Raw genomic sequence first — 16,077 nt, 5'->3', positions numbered from 1 at the left:
TGGTGTCCACTGTGTGGATTTTTAATTCATTAACCGCAATCTTCTTTCAAGGCAACCGGTAACGCGATATCAGCGAGAGTGGAAAAACATTATTTTATACAGGTGTGTAATCCAAAGCTGGTGCTATCAGAAAACGGACCGCAATTTATATCAAAGGAGTCGAAGGAGATGTTGCAGACGAATGGTGTGGAACAGGTTCTGATAGCTAAATATAGGCCTACCTCAAATGCAGCTAAGAGAGTCATGAAAAAGGTGAACCACATGTGCAGAACATATTGCAGTGGGAAACATAACAAGTGGAAAGGATATATAACAGATTTTGAGGGTGTAATCAATAGCCTATCTCATGCCACAACAGATTTTGAACTGTGTGAAATTATGCTGAACTAACCTCCTGAAAATATATTCTCTAACATCTTAAGCGATTCTCCCACTATAGATCAATCGTGGACAGGAAAATTGAATTGGCCATGGAGCATTTCCGTGATGAGGTCAGCGGCGGAAGAAAAGACATTATATGATTGTGCCATCCATTGAGTATGAAATCAGTGACCTTGTGTTAAACAAGGTCCACACATGTTCTAGCAAGCTGTACCAAGAAATTAAGAAGTTCCTTTACGAATACCAGGGTTCATATCGTATCATTGATATCGAAAGGCCTAAAACTGTTGAAATTTTTGGTGTGAATTCAGGTAAACATGAGGGCAAACAGTATGTGGGAAACATTATACCGTGCACTAGTGAGCAAGTTGACTGACTGTGTAATTGTGTAATATATGTGATACGTCTCAATCTGTATGTATGTCAGCTGCTATTGTCCTTAAGTACAAACATTCATTTCTGATTATTTATAAGGTTTTATGAGGAGTGAAATTTAACTAGGATGTGTTACCACCACATTCAATATTATACTCTTTTCACTTTCTATCTGTTCAATCTAGAGAATATCTATAATATTTCTTCCTTCCAATACAGTGATATGGTTTGAGTGATTACTAATGTCTATAGGTTGTGCTATCCGAAAATTTTTCATTTAAAATTTTCTTATTACTCCTGCGTCGTGATTGTGTATCTGTGTGTGTTTTTTTTTTTTTTTACTTTTTAATCACTTAGTAACGTAATTGAGGAATTGAGCTTAGAGGAGTTTCATAAATTCCTTTTTTATTAACCTATGTTTTTATTATGTAAGATAGATTATTGTTATGTCCACTGTAGTAGCAACACACTTTGAGTAGGTTGAATAGACATTGTTAGGATAACACAGAGACTGTCATTAACCTGTTTGATGTATGCCAATGGATGGATTACCGCGAGGCAAGAATAGCGAGCAGACTACTATACTGCACGTCTGCCTGTCGGCTCAGGATCGACGTTACAACCACTCCTCACACTCATTCAGTGCAAAGAACGCTCCCTTGTGATGCAGAGTTATGAGTAGTAAATTAATATAACTTTTTTTGCTGGATTCAGATTCTGACGGCTTAGTGCTGATGGAGGGTTTCTCGGTTTTTTTTTTTTTTTTTTGTCATCAGTGATAGTGTCTACCTGGAGTAGTAGCGAACGAGTGTGTTTTCCTACTATTTTTTTGTTTTCTTTTTCTCTCTTTCTTTCAGGGACCAGTGTATCATATCTAACTTCTTGTACTGTATTTGTAAACCTTTCTATTTCAGGGACTTAATATTCTTGCGTCGTATTATATTAACTCTGCGTTTATCCATTGTATTGTAATTGTGTTTTCCTGTACAGGTTGCGCTATAGGTAGGGTCCCTTTGTTATATTTTTTCACTATTTGATACCTGTTTACTTACTGTTCTTTACGTTTCTATAATTGTAACTCACGTCTGGTCAACAATGTGAAATGGGTGTATACCTGTGGGATGGGGCAGTAGTACACCGCCAGCGCCATTTGTTTAATCCAATGCGGGGGGGGGGGGATTACCTAGATTTTAATATCCTCTTCGACAATTTTGCATATTGTCATTTCGCTGGCTTGGTTGCGGAATATCTTTGCGAGCGGCTGCATAGCACAGTCGAGCACGGGACACGGAGCTGCTATGTTGTGTTGTGGGTAGCTCTGCGTGGGAAAGGCATTGTTGTGGAATTTAAGTGTGGCTGCAAGTACTGTTATTGTGGAGTAATGAGATATGGAAGTGGATTCAGTGAAAAATGCGGGAAGAAGTAATTAACTATGAGCAGTGCTGCTGTATTTGAGTATCCGCCCATTTGCGCATCGTACCGTACCACATCAATAACCCACGTCGTGTTCGGCCTCCCAGACTGAAACTAATAAGAATCAGTAAAATTGCTTACCACAAAGGAGAGCAATCAAGTGCCAGTGTCTTGTTGTGAGCGTGAGAACATGCATTCGGTCATCGCGTTTCCGCTTCATCAATAGTCAGCCGCGTCGCGACGGTTACACGCACGCTAGTACAAGTGAGAACTATGAACTGTAAATTAACTTTTATTAACAGTGTTATATTATTACAAGTGTCAAGACGGACTGCTACCCGATCTGTGTGTACGTGACGAGCGTAATAATTTTGGTTTGACCATTTAGCTTCTACATCATCAACAATCATCGGCGTAGTGTCAGTTACGCGTAGGCTCGTCCAAGTGATAATTGTGGACAGATAATTATCATCATTCCCTTTGTATCTGTAACCAGAGATTGGGCCAGAGTAAGACTGTGAAACACGTGTGACGGCGTAAAGTACAATAGTGACAGACATTAACATCGTCAAGAATACTGTACTGTAATAAAGGAATAATAATGACCTCTCATCAAATTAGCAAGAATGTTAATTCGTATCAACATTTACGACTCTGTGTGCAAACATTGCAACCTGCGATTTTCTTATTGTCTCAGAATATAGCAGTTCATACCAGACGTAAAACAGTGCTGTCTTTAGTGTTGTGTGGCTCCCCTAAACCCGCTTGCATTTTTATATACAGTACATAATTTCAAGCAAGCCAGCAGCAGTGAGAAGCAGAAATAACACGACCACCGAGGGAGTACCAGGTACATGGCGTGGACAAAGTGGGAAAAGTTTAAGGGTTCCTCACCAGCTGCCCCCGAATATATTACATGCCGCAGTACTTTCTTTATATAAACGAGCTAAAGCTGCATCTCATGCTGCGCTCTACACTGTGCATAAATTATTGAAAACCACAAGTTTTGACTCAGTTGTCGCGCCGGGTTGCCGAGCGGTCTGAGGCGTCTTGTCACTGGTCGTGCAGCTTCCCCCGTCGGAGGTTCGAGTCCTCCCTCGGGCATGGGTGTGTGTGTTGTCATTAGAGTAAGTTAGTTTAAGTTAGATTAAGTAGTGTGTAAGCTTAGGGACCGATGACCTCAGCAGTTTGGCCCCATAAGACTTTACCACAAATTTCCAAGTAGGACTCACATGTTTTTTCGCTGTGGAGTTTTTCTAAAACGATTGCAATGAATTGGATGTGACTTAGGAGATTTGCATGACCCTAACCAGTTATTAAAGCGAAGAAAGGGAAGCTACAGTATAGTGTGTAATCCATGCCACGTATATCATTCCTGGTGAACCTCCACATCGCTGGGAGGTGAATTCTATGTTTAGAGGCAGAATGAAAAGAAGTAGTACTGCTGGGACTTTATCCTACAACCTTTCGGTCTCCATCAAAATGCTGAACCACTGAGTAACCAAAGAGTCTGATATTGTTCACATTTTCCGCTTCGCGAAGGCACTGCAGCTCTCTCGAATTACGGCAATTTCTATGGAATATTTATATGTTATGTACAAAAACATCTGTTGAATCAGTGCATCGATTCGTTAAAACCGGATGAAAACACCTACAACATTTTCTGAGATGAGCCTGCACACAGACGAGGAAGAGCAGGATGCATCAGTGTATATATTTATATAAAGATTAAAGTTAAGATGTATCATGAGTTACACATCTAGACGAGGAAACAAAAGCATAAGTTTCTCAAAGGTGTGCGGTGTTTGTTCTTGTACTTATTTTATTAAGTGTGAATTTTTACAAGAATAATGACAGGTAGAATGTTAAAATTTCACTGGTAAGTAATTTACAATTACTATAATTGAGCACACTGAGATCTGATATTTCATGATGACATAGCATTGTTTCAGCTTACACAGATTTCGTGAGCAGTTCGATTAGTTATCGCCACAAGTAGTAAATTCTTTATACGTTCGTGCACAAACAATAGCCAAATGTTATTATGTATGTGGTAATACTGCAAACGGTTTGTGTAATAAACAGCCAAATTATGTATATTCTAGCAAAATTATATATATTCGATTATTTTTAAATTCGTCACTCTTAAATATCATCTATTTGAAACTTACTTATTGGTTTAACACCACACATTGGATTGGCTTACGCAAAGCATTTAAATATGCGAAGTAACCACACGGAATAATTGCTCATTTACAAGCACAGACTATTATTTCCGGTTCCAGGCTGTACTAGTCCTGTAATTTCTATTTCTAGTTTAAACTCCCATCTCCGTCACATCAATACCAAACACTACATTTTCTCCATATAAAGAAATCAGAGCATTTACAGTTGACGTTTCTGGGAAATAATTAGTCTCCCCTTTACCTACAGTAATGATGTAGTCTGAAACGAATGGGAAAGCGATATGCACACTTAAAGAAGGTGGTAGCATCGCGTACATAAGGTATTAAAGAGCGGTGCATTGACGGAGCTGTCGGTTGTTCTCATGTGATTCATGTCAAAGGTTTTCCTGCATGATTATGGCCGCCCGACGGGAATTAAGACTTAACGCGGAATGATAGTTGGAGCAAGACGCACGAGACATTGAGTTTCGGGAATCATTAGCGAATTGAATATTCCGTGGTCCACAGTCTCAATAGTGAGCCGAGAATACCACATTTCAGGCAATACCTCTCACCAAGGGCAACGCAATGGCCGACAATTTTCACATAACAGCCGAGAGGAGCGGCGTTTGTGTAGAGTTGTCTTTGTTAACAGAGAAGCAACACTGCGTAATATAATCGCAGAAATCGATGCGGGACATACGAGGAACGCATCCGTCAGGACACTGCTGCAAAATTTCGCGTTAATGGGCTATCGCAGTAGACATCTGACCTTAGTAACAGTACAACATCACCTGCAGTGTCCCTTCTGAGCTAGTTACCATATCGACAGGACCCTACATGACTGGAAAACCGTGGCCTGGTCAGATGAGTGCTGATTTCATTTGGTAAGAGCTGATGGCAAGGTTCGAGAGAGGTGCAGACACCACGAAGCCATGGGCCTTAAATTGTCAATGAGGCCTTGTGTAAACGGATGGAGTTTCCATAATGGTGTGGGTTGTGTTTACATGTAATGGACCGTGTCCTCTTGTTCAAATGAAATTGTCACTGAGTAAAAATGGTTACGTTCGGCTACACAGAGACCATTTGCGGCAATCCGCGAACTTCATAGTCCAAAATAACTAAGGAATTTTTATGGATGGCAATGCGCCATATCACCAGGCCGAGACCATTTGCGGCAATCCGCGAACTTCATAGTCCAAAATAACTATGGAATTTTTATGGATGGCAATGCGCCATATCACCAGGCTGAAGTTGTTCGCGATTGGTATGAAGAACATTCTGGACAACGCTAGCGAATGGATTAACTACTCAAATCAGTCGACATCAATTAAATCGAACATTTATGAGACATAACCAAGAGGTCAGTTCGTGTCCTCGCAACACTTTCAGAATTATGGACGGTTATAGAAGCAGCATGTCCCTATATTTCTGTAGGGGCCTCCAGATGACTGGTTGAGTTCATATCAAGTCAATACTCTGCAATACACTGGACGAAATAAGGTCTGAAACGATATTACAAGCTAGCCAATGACTTTCGCCACCATAGTGTGAAATTTGCGCCAGTGCCAGGATTCAAACACAGGTTTCCTATTTTCTAGGCAGATGTGTTATCTGATGTGGCACCCTGGCACTCCAACTACCGTAGCTGCGCGGGAGAGAGTACTTGGCCACCTACACAGAACACGCATGCTCGAATCCTGGTCTTGTGCCAGATATTAATTCACTGCTTCAGCATACACCATTATCGTATTAACAGTATCAGAAATGACTGTAATTAAGTCACTAAGCAGTTTTGATGAACCATCTCGTGTAGCTCTACGTTTTTATCCAATAAAGAAGGATGATTTGTGTTCATCTCCTCAATGGAAGTGCATGGTGGAGTCATGTACCTTCGAAGTGGCACACATAATACTAGATTGGATGAAGCTCAGAAAATATATAGTATTCCTGAAACTAATTATCGGTCGATGGTTCTCATATCTAAGATACATTCATGGTGAACCACATGTCTTCCCAGTTTTTTCTCATATTTATGAAAGACCACTGTCACAGTTTATTCTAAATTCCCTGTCAGTCGATCTAATACTATGTAGCACATTCGCAACTGGGATTCTGGAATAACTCGTTTCTCCACTATTCTCTGTGGTCACTATAAACTGATCTACGTTTTTGTCCATGCCAGTATGTGATGAGCTGAACTCCCTTGTTGAGGCTATACTTCTGTATTTTATACGCCTTCTTCGGCTCCTGATGGTGTGCTAAAGAAGGCACACTACTCCATAGCAAACTGCAGAAGGACGATAGCGTACGTGACGACTGCAACCACGTAGCCTGTGAGTAGCCGACCGTCCACCCTGAACAGGGAGCATGCGTTGAACGAGACAGGACTGCAGCGGACCTGGTGCGACAGCTGCCACAGCTGCCGGGTCAGCTGTTCGCTGCCACCACCTGCAGGAAACGTTCATCATGTACAGTGACGACTAGGTGAAGCAGCCTTGTAAATACAGTTTACATATGCATGGTTTTCATTGACGTTGTTGCAGCAGAACAAAATTTATTAATAGCAATTGAGGGGCTGAGAGTACAAGTGGCACAAGTGACGTTTCACAAGAAAGTGATCTGTGGCAAATGCACATTTCGAAAGTTGAAATGCGGATCTCTTCTAAGTAAAAGAAGTGCAAACGACTTCCTGCATTATTGCCGCATTCTATGATGAGAAAGCTTAAGCTCCAAGCCAATGCCTGGAGTTCATTTAGAATATAACTAGTACAGGTGAAATGACAGAAAGAAGGAGAATTGCTAGTTTCTTTAATTAAGGATCCAGTACATATTTTTTGAAAGTGCAGCAGTAGTGTAACGTGTATGCTATGAAGAGTACTTACAGCAGTATTCAATGCATGTTCAAATTGATCATGTTTCATTTACCGTTTCTTCATCTTGAGGAAAAATAAGCATCTCTGACACATTAGGTGCTAAAGCCTCTGAACCTGATCATATCACATTTGAAATGTATTAAAGATTTCTGTATCTCTGTAAGGGCAAGGGAACACTTCAAACACGAGATATAATGGAAGCAGTGAAGCATTTCGGCAAAATTTTTCCATAGTGGATACAAAAGCCAGTTATGTCCTAGCAAAGGACAAAGGAGCTAAAGACAGGAAAGGAAACGAAATTAAATTGAGGAACGGCAGGTGTATCTGAATCAGCAAAAAAAAAAAAAATCCTCTAACTATGCAGTTCAAGTATTCACTAAACTATTGTGATCAGTTTTTGGAAGCGGGTTGTAGGGAGCCCAGTACTAGTCCCCTTTTATGCAGCCTTTACATCAAGATAATCTTGAAATAAAATTGGGGAGATGAAAAATTCAGCATATCAAGACAGTAGTTAACATGGGTGTAAGAAGATTGAGTGGAGAAAGAAGAAGATGTGGGCGAAGAACGGGACGAGGAAGAATGAAAAATGTACAACGCAATCGTTCTGTGTCACAAGTATTGCCTCTGCAAGGACAGTCTTCTAGAGATGCCAAAGAAGGAAACACTACGATTCTATAGAAAATGACTGTCAGGTAATTATACAATGTAACTGAAAAATCCCTCACATGTATTAGACATAATATATTTTCCTTTATGTAATTTAGTTTTATTTGCTATTGACCTATCGTTTTCCAGCTTATTATGTTAATTTCATTTGAGTTACTCATATTGCCTTGTTTTATAGTGAACATGTCTTGTAGGACATATATCACATATATTGTACCAAAAAGCTAACGAAAATATAGCACAATAAATCAAATGTGTTTGCACTTGTACCTGTTTCCCTCTAGAACATTTTAGATGCAAGGAGTATAGGTATTTTTAATATAATATAAAAATAATGCAGGGACACTACAATCTCTAACTATAGAGACAACAACATACAAATTAACTGACAATTAGGAAAAAATATCTGTGAACATTCAATTATACACAGGTGCCTCTGTAACTTTGCTTAATCGCGGCACGTACAAACAGTTAGGCCCACCAAGCCTTTCTAAATGTATCAAATATCTCACTAATTACAAGAGAAATGGAATTCCATTGTTTTGACAGTGAAGGTGGCCTGCCACTTTCAAAAATCACACAAGGACAGTGAATTTTACTGTGTTGAAATCAAGAGCCAGTGAGAACATATTCTGTATAGATACCTTTGATTTGTTTGGACTTAGCGTCCAAGACAATGTACTTTCAGTATCAGTCTTTGCACCAAAAGACAGTGTCGATAGCTTGCTTAAAGAATTTTCTTAACTATTCTCAGAAGGAATGTGAAATAACTTCGTAGCGCAGATACATTGAAAGAAAATGAACAGCGTAAGTTTTTCCGGGTCAGCCCAGTTCCAATTGATTTAATAGGGAAAGTAGCTAGTGAACTGAAAGAATTACAAGATAATAGTGTAAGTACTCCAGTTCAAACTAGTCGATGGGCAAGTCCTCTCGTTTTGTTGCCTAAGCCTTCTGGTCGCATTCGCATTTGTGTTGACTTCAAGTCTACAGTCAATCCACAGACGGTACGTGACACTTATCCGTTACCTCCCTCTGAGGAACTCGCGGACAGGCTTGTTACTTTTCTAAGATAGATTTTCGTGACGTGTACTTGCAAATTCCATTGGATGAGGAATTACAGAAACTGTTTGTTGCAAATACACACTTATGAATATTCAAGTATTTGCGTTTGCCCTTCGGCAGTGCTTGCGCTTGTGCCATTTTGTAACGTTACTTGGAACAGCCGCCTGTAAAAGTGCCATTTTGCTCAAATTACAATGACGATATTTTCGTCTCGGGTCTTGCACCACAGGAACACATTGCCAAGTTGCATACTCTTTTCCGAGTGTTGTCAGAAGCAAAACTCAAGTGTCGTCTCGAAAAGTGAGATTTTTTTCCGGACTGAACTACAGTACTTAGGTCATGTGATAAACTGTCGGGGTGTGCACCCACTATAATCTCACGTGCTGGCACATCCGTGACCTGCGTGTTCCTCGCAAGGTGTCTGAACTGCAGTCAGCACTAGCCGAGACAACACACTACATTCTGTTCATATCGAATGCCGCTCAGATCGCGGCTCCATTGCATCGCTTGCGTCGTAAAAATGTAACTTTTGTGTGGACCAAAGACCGTCCAGACGCATTTCAGAAACTCAGAAATGCTTTGCTTAGTGTCAGATGTTTAGTGCATTTTGACCCTGCCAAATCAGTAGTTTTGCAAGTCAGTGCTTTTTCCGACGGCATCGGTGTTGTGTTTTCGCACAGAATTGGTGCACAAGACAGAACTATTAGTATTGGCTCGAAGTTTTTAACTCAAACGCAGTGTAATTATTCACAAATTGAAAAAGGAGCCCTCGCTATAGTGTATGGTGTGACCAAATTTCATTACTATTTGTATGGTCGCAAGTTCTATTAGTGACAGATCCCAAGCCTTTGCAGTCCATTTTTCAATCGTCAAAGCCGGTTCCTACAAGAACTGAGCAAAAATTGCAACTTCGTGCTTTGTTGCTTTCGCAGTATCAGTATGAAATTGTGTACAGACTTACAGCAAAGCATGGCATTGCAAAGGCCTTATCTCGCCTTCCGATGGACTCTGATTTTAATGCATTTGTCGCATCTCGTGAGATCGATGCGCAAGACTCTGAATTTGTGGTATCTTTTCCCTTGCACTACAGAAAAATTGTACAGGCCACGGGAGCGGACCCAGATCTCAAGATTTTGTTGCATTACATTCGTACGTCATTGGATAGTACCCACAACTCAGTTGTGCGCCGATATTTAGCACGTCGGGATAACCTTTCAGATCAACAAGGTGTGATTCTGGTTCAAAATGACAATAGACAATCGCGTGTGCTTGTACCCAAAGTGTTTCAAAATGATGTTTTTCGATTGCTCCACAAAGGATATTGGAGAACTGTTCGCAATAAACAGCGCGACAGCAATATACTAGGCAGGGCACTGACGCCCACATTAAACAGATGACGTCACAGTGTGGCGCTTGCGCGGAAAAACAATCCGCTCCGCCAGAGACATTCCCAGCTTGGCCTAAGACTTAATAACCATGACAACGAGTGCACATTGACTTTGCAGGACTTTTCTTGAACACTCGTTGGCTCATAGTGGTAGAATCTTTCAGCAAGTTCCTATTTGCGGTGCCTATGGCTTGTACGATACCACGTAGCACCATTTCAGCATTGCCCTCCATATTTTGCTTAGGTTTACCAGAAGTACTTGCGTCGGACAACGGACCACAGTTCACTTCGCATGATTTTGAACAGTTTTGTGAACAAAGTAGCATTCCTCATCTAACAAGTGCTCCAATTGTAACAGAGAAGCAGAACACTTCGTGCGCACTTTTAAACAACAGATGGCCAAGCGTCGCACCACCCACACACGGGAACAAGTTCTGCTACTCTTCCTCGCCACCTATCGCTTCCACCCACGAGACGGACCATCATTGCTGGAACTTCTGCATGTCCGCCGCCATTGGACGCGGCTACATTTGTTACACCCACCGCAGCATCCGGCGCCACCAATGGTCCGCAAGTATCGCTTTGAGCTTCGCGATCTCATTCTTTTCAAGGCTTATAGCAATCGTGGGCCGGGAAAGAGACGTGATCCAGAACACGTTGTCACTTTTATGTACTTGGTTGCAAGTCCCGATGGTTTGCAGCGCCAGCACCTGAACCAAATTCATTAGTGTCATTTGCGCAGCGATTTTGCTGCTTTTCTTCCCCCAGATTCACGGTCTCACAGGACCGTGCGGCCTTTGCAGCTGCACGCTGGTTCCACCAGGACACCCCAGGAGGAGTGGATGGACGATTAGTCCTCTCCTCGTCGTCCCCGCTCCCTGACCCTTTGGACCTGGACCCGCTATCGCCGTAGCCATCGCTGTTGTGGCCACATGACACACCTTCAGGCCGGGACGTGTGCCCTGTTTTCCTGAAAGCCAGATGGTGAGGAACGGGCAGGAGTACACCGTTCTCCACTGTCATGGCTCTCAGCTCATCTCTCCGTCCAGCGTCCCACCTCCCTACCCGTTATCACTCGTTTCTTCCCTAAACGACAATGGTGTAGCATTTCGGGGGTAGGAATGTGCTGGCATAAGCGGTCGCCAACACACCGGTCAGCAAAGACGCAGCAAGAAAATCGATAGCAGGTGCTGGATCAAGCGCGCCTATCAGGAGAGAGACCAGTCTCACAACCAACACTCCACCAGTGCCCTCTCGACCGCAAGTATTCAGATCGCCGCCGTGGACTGGAGGGCTCAGTCTCAGTTACTAGCTCATAGTGTCAGTCACTAGCGCAGTCGCGCAGTCGCCAGCTCAGTCACCTACGTACCAACTCGCACTCCGGTTCGGCGTCTGTCTTTCATTCCATAGCAGAACTCGTAGTTCACCAGCAGTGAGGCTACTGTGGACTACTGTGGAAGAACCGCAACACATGCACTCTTTTAAAAATAAGTATCTTCCCGTGCATGAAACGAACAACCCTGTGGTAATAGCCTGAGACATGAAGCAGAGTGTCATAATTCCACTTCCAAAGAAGGAAGGTGCTGACAGGTGTGAAAGATACAGTTCAGTCTGTTTAACAACTCATGGTTGAGTAATACTGATACAGTACTCGCAGACGATTACCTCAGGGAAGAACAGCACAGAAACATGTGAACTAATATGTAATGCCCTGCAGTCGGCAGTTTGAAGACACTTTATTTTATCAAGGCCTTCTTGGCGTGTACTAATTTCCAAACGCCAGAACAACCAGAAACTCAACAGCTTTTGTGGTAGCAAATGCCAGGTAAGAATACAAGAGAATGAAAAGAAAATAATAACGAAAATACTACGCTACACAATTACAATGTGGCGTTACGCTCAACAAGATCAACTCTCTCCTGACAGCTACGGCGAGTGTCTACTATACTGCTGATCTATCCTGGCGTGCTTATAACACCGATTCGGCAGAGTGCTACACGTAGTCACATTAGTTCCAGTTGGTGGATCTCTGTCAAATGGCTTGTCACGAAGTAGTGCCGCGTTTATGCAGAAAGTCTGTCGATGTTTACATCCACTGGCAAGCCCTTGAAACGAGGTCGGCAACCCACCTTGCTTGTCTGTTGTGCAGACCCTCTAACAGATAATGGGCCTCTACGACATTTCTCCCCGTGTGAAAAAGAATGTTCAGCGCCCCAAACGTCCATAGGAGCATGGGCATCCTGGTCGACGTCAATAGGTTCGTGGCTGGCAGGGACTGGAGACGGCGACGCAGCAGGGGGAGCTGAGGGCCGAGTCAGCAGCTGAGGCAGAGGCGGAAGTGGAAGTTCCATGAAAGGGCGGCCGACGACAGGCACTGGCAGCTCCCCCAGCGCATCATGGTCCGCCAGATGGGGAGGGAGGCAGATTTTAAATCACCTCGACATACTTCTTAGAGGCTGGTGGAGGTGCCGGCGGGCGGCAGAACCATCGGCCCACCAGAGAGACAAAATCGCCTGGCCAGAGAGCTTGGTGATGACAGTGATGACAGCAGGCAGCGTGCCTGTGGATCAGAGAAGATCCGCCTCCAGACCTCCTGACCGACGTGGAGAGAGTGTGCTGGAGTGTGGGCGGGAGGGTGAGAAGTTTCGGGAACAAGGTCAAATATGTGAGAGCAGAATGGAGCAACATGAAGAATCTCCACTCTACTTTTACCAGTATTGGTGGTGGCTCCATACGTAGCCAAAAAAGAAGCATGGCCTCCTCCAGTGGGTGATGGCTCAGCAGCTTATCGATCTGGGTCTTGAGCCTCCACTCAAAACGTTCTGCATGGCCGTTTGACGCCAGATGAAACGGAGTGGTGTGGATGAGGGAAATCTCATTCACAGCACAGACTTGCTTAGACTCAGTCGAAGTAAACTGTGGACCATTATCTGTTACGATCGTTTTGGGCAGTCCCTAGACAGCAAAGAGGCGCCGGAGAACCTTGATAGTGTCAGTAGAAGTGTTGTTAATTATGCGCGATATATAAGGATATCCTGACCTGGAAGAGCCACTGGGAACCATGAAATGGCCCTGCACAATCCAAGTGGAGACGTTCGCAGGGAGCAACTGCGCCTGGCCACAAAAATACTGGCCCAGGGGTGGTGCCTAACGTCTTGGGCTTGTGATGAAGGCTGGCATGAGGCAGGAAATGTCTTTATCCATATCCAATCCGCGCCAATAAAGATGACGGCGGGCCAGCTGTTTGGTGAGGACGATTCTCCAATGGCTAGCAAGGCGGAGGTCAAGGACATGGCGGCGCAATGCATGCGATATTACCACCTGGTGAACGTGCAAATCACTTAGAAAGAGGAGGGAGCCACTTCAGAAAAAAGAGACTGTGCTGATGATCGCAAAAAGGCTGGTCTTCCGCATCACGGACGCTACGATGGCTGGTCGGCCAACCCACAGTGATTTGGTGGCGAACAACTTGCAGTGTCTGATGCTGAGTGGGGCCCAACCCCCGCATCGGCATCCAAGCGCATCCAGAGCTGCGTCCACGTTTGGTTCCACAAGGAAACAAACCGGAGGGGGGGGGGGGGGGGGGGCGTCAAACTCACGGTCAGCTCAGGTAGGCGGTAGCCAGTTGGGAAAGGAAATCGGCGTCTGTTCGCTGTTCAGAGGTGCGATAGACAATATCAAAGTCGAACGTCATCAGGAAGAACGCCCAGTGCTGGAGGTGGCGCACTGTCTGGGTGGAACAAAGAAACCAAAGTTTTGTGGTCTGTCTGCAGCGTGAAATGACGACCATACACGAAATCGTAGAATTTCGTCAGGGCAAAAACCACAGCCAAAGCCTCCTTTTCAATTTGACTACATTTGGTTTGAGCATCGGTCAGTTTTTTGGATGTGAAACGCCATTGACCACTTGCGAGACAACCACACCCGGGCCATAGTCCAATACATCGGCGGTGACGATGAGGGGCAGGGAAGGATCTTAAGCGACCAGACAAGAGGGTGGAAGAGAGCCGACATCAGACTTGTGAAAGCCTGCTCACACTCTGCGTGCCAAACCCAACCCACACCCTTGCGCAACAACCTGGTCATGGGCGCCGAAATCTGGGCGGCGTGGGGTATAAAACGCCGATCATAGTTAATTTGACCATGGACGGATTGTAGTTGATTCACATTAGTGGGAGGAGGCAGATTTTAAATCACCTCGACATACTTCTTAGAGGCATGTAGGCCGCGGGCACCAATCGTAAACCCGAGATAACTTACCTCGCACGCAAGAAAGCCCCACTATTCTTTTCGGAAATGCAGGTTAGCCTCAGAAGAAACTGAAATAGCCTATCCGGCTTGTACACGAGGTCCACTATGAACGAACCACCGACGATGATAATTTGCCGCAACGGGCACCTGATTTGTGAGGTGTTCCAAATAACGTTGGAAAATGGCAGCGGCGCTGGCAATGCCAAACAGGAGGCAGTTGCACCGGAAAAGGCCACACGGGGTACTGATGACTAGGATCTGCTACGATTCCTCGCCCAACGGCACCGGCAAATAAGCATCTCGCACATCAGTTTTGGTGAAAACGGTTGAGCCCGCAAGACCGGTGAGTATGACATTCAGTGACGGGACATGTTATACATTGATGATGGTCTGAGAATTGACCGTGGCTTTAAGATTGACACAGATGCGTAAAGCACCGTTCGGCTTCTCGACTAACACGATAGGCGTCGCCCAGCGACTGTGCGTGACTGGAGAAAGGATGCATTCGTCTTGTAAGCGGCAAAGTTCCACCTGGAGCCTGTCATGGAGACCAAAGGGGACTGGACGGGCCTTAAGAAAATGGCTCTGAGCACTATGGGACGTAACTTCTGAGGTCATCAGTCCACTAAAACTTAGAAGAACATCACACACATCCATGCCGGAGGCAGGATTCGAACCTGCGACCGCAGCGGTCGCGCGGTTCCAGACTGTAGCGCCTAGAACCTCTCGGCCACCCCGGCCGGCGGGCCTTGAAAGAAAACGAGGGACAACAGAGCGAAGAAGCTGAACATGTGCAGTGAAACCCTGGTGTGGAGGATGTAAACAACATTTCGTATTTGCTGAGCAACGGGGCGAGGAGGTATTCGAGGAGGAGATCGAAACCACGTGTACCTCGTCCTGCACTGACAAACCCAGACGACAACTAATCTCCACACCCAGAAGGTTAATACCGCCGGGGCAGCCGACCACCGAAAGCTGAGCGGTGATGGAAAGACCGTTGCAGGAGATTTGTGTTGAAAAAAATGCCGTCGACTGATATATGGTGATTATTCAAACTACGCAAGGTGCAAGTGTACGGAGACAAAAGCTGGCGATCCCAAGCGTTGGTATGTGGCACCATCCGCAATAGATGCCGTGTCAATTTGTAAGACTACAGGAATATGGACAGCCTCTAAAATCAGGAGAAAACGGGCTCCCGACTGGGAAATGATGGAGAATACTTGTCTGTCAATGCAATGCGAGATTTCAAGGTCCTGCAGTAACGATTCATGACGAACCTGTGCGTCCGCAGGAAGCGTGGCATCTACGGGAAGTTTTTGCGAAGCCAGACACACAACAGCGATATGGCCCGTTCGGCTGCAAGCCGTGCACCTTGCTCGCTGTTGGGGCAGTCCCACCGTTGGTGAATCCGGAAACAGTCTGGACATGATGGAAAACGGACGAAAGACTTTCTGTCGCGGGATGTACCAACGGACTGACGAGATTCCCGCTCCGCGCTATG

The 16,077-nt window shown here is 44.6% G+C and overlaps 1 non-coding gene across 1 annotated transcript; it reads right to left on the bottom strand.

Annotated features, from left to right (window-relative positions):
- Positions 1 to 15,232: 15,232 nt before the first annotated feature.
- Positions 15,233 to 15,316, bottom strand: Trnas-gga (transfer RNA serine (anticodon GGA)). The gene is given in 2 exon segments: positions 15,233 to 15,267; positions 15,277 to 15,316. It is a non-coding gene; the product is annotated as a tRNA-Ser (tRNA).
- Positions 15,317 to 16,077: the final 761 nt, after the last annotated feature.

The sequence above is a fragment of the Schistocerca cancellata genome, chromosome 2 (assembly GCF_023864275.1).
Source record: "Schistocerca cancellata isolate TAMUIC-IGC-003103 chromosome 2, iqSchCanc2.1, whole genome shotgun sequence".
Lineage (NCBI taxonomy): Eukaryota > Metazoa > Arthropoda > Insecta > Orthoptera > Acrididae > Schistocerca > Schistocerca cancellata.
This window is presented reverse-complemented; position numbering and strand designations above follow the sequence as displayed.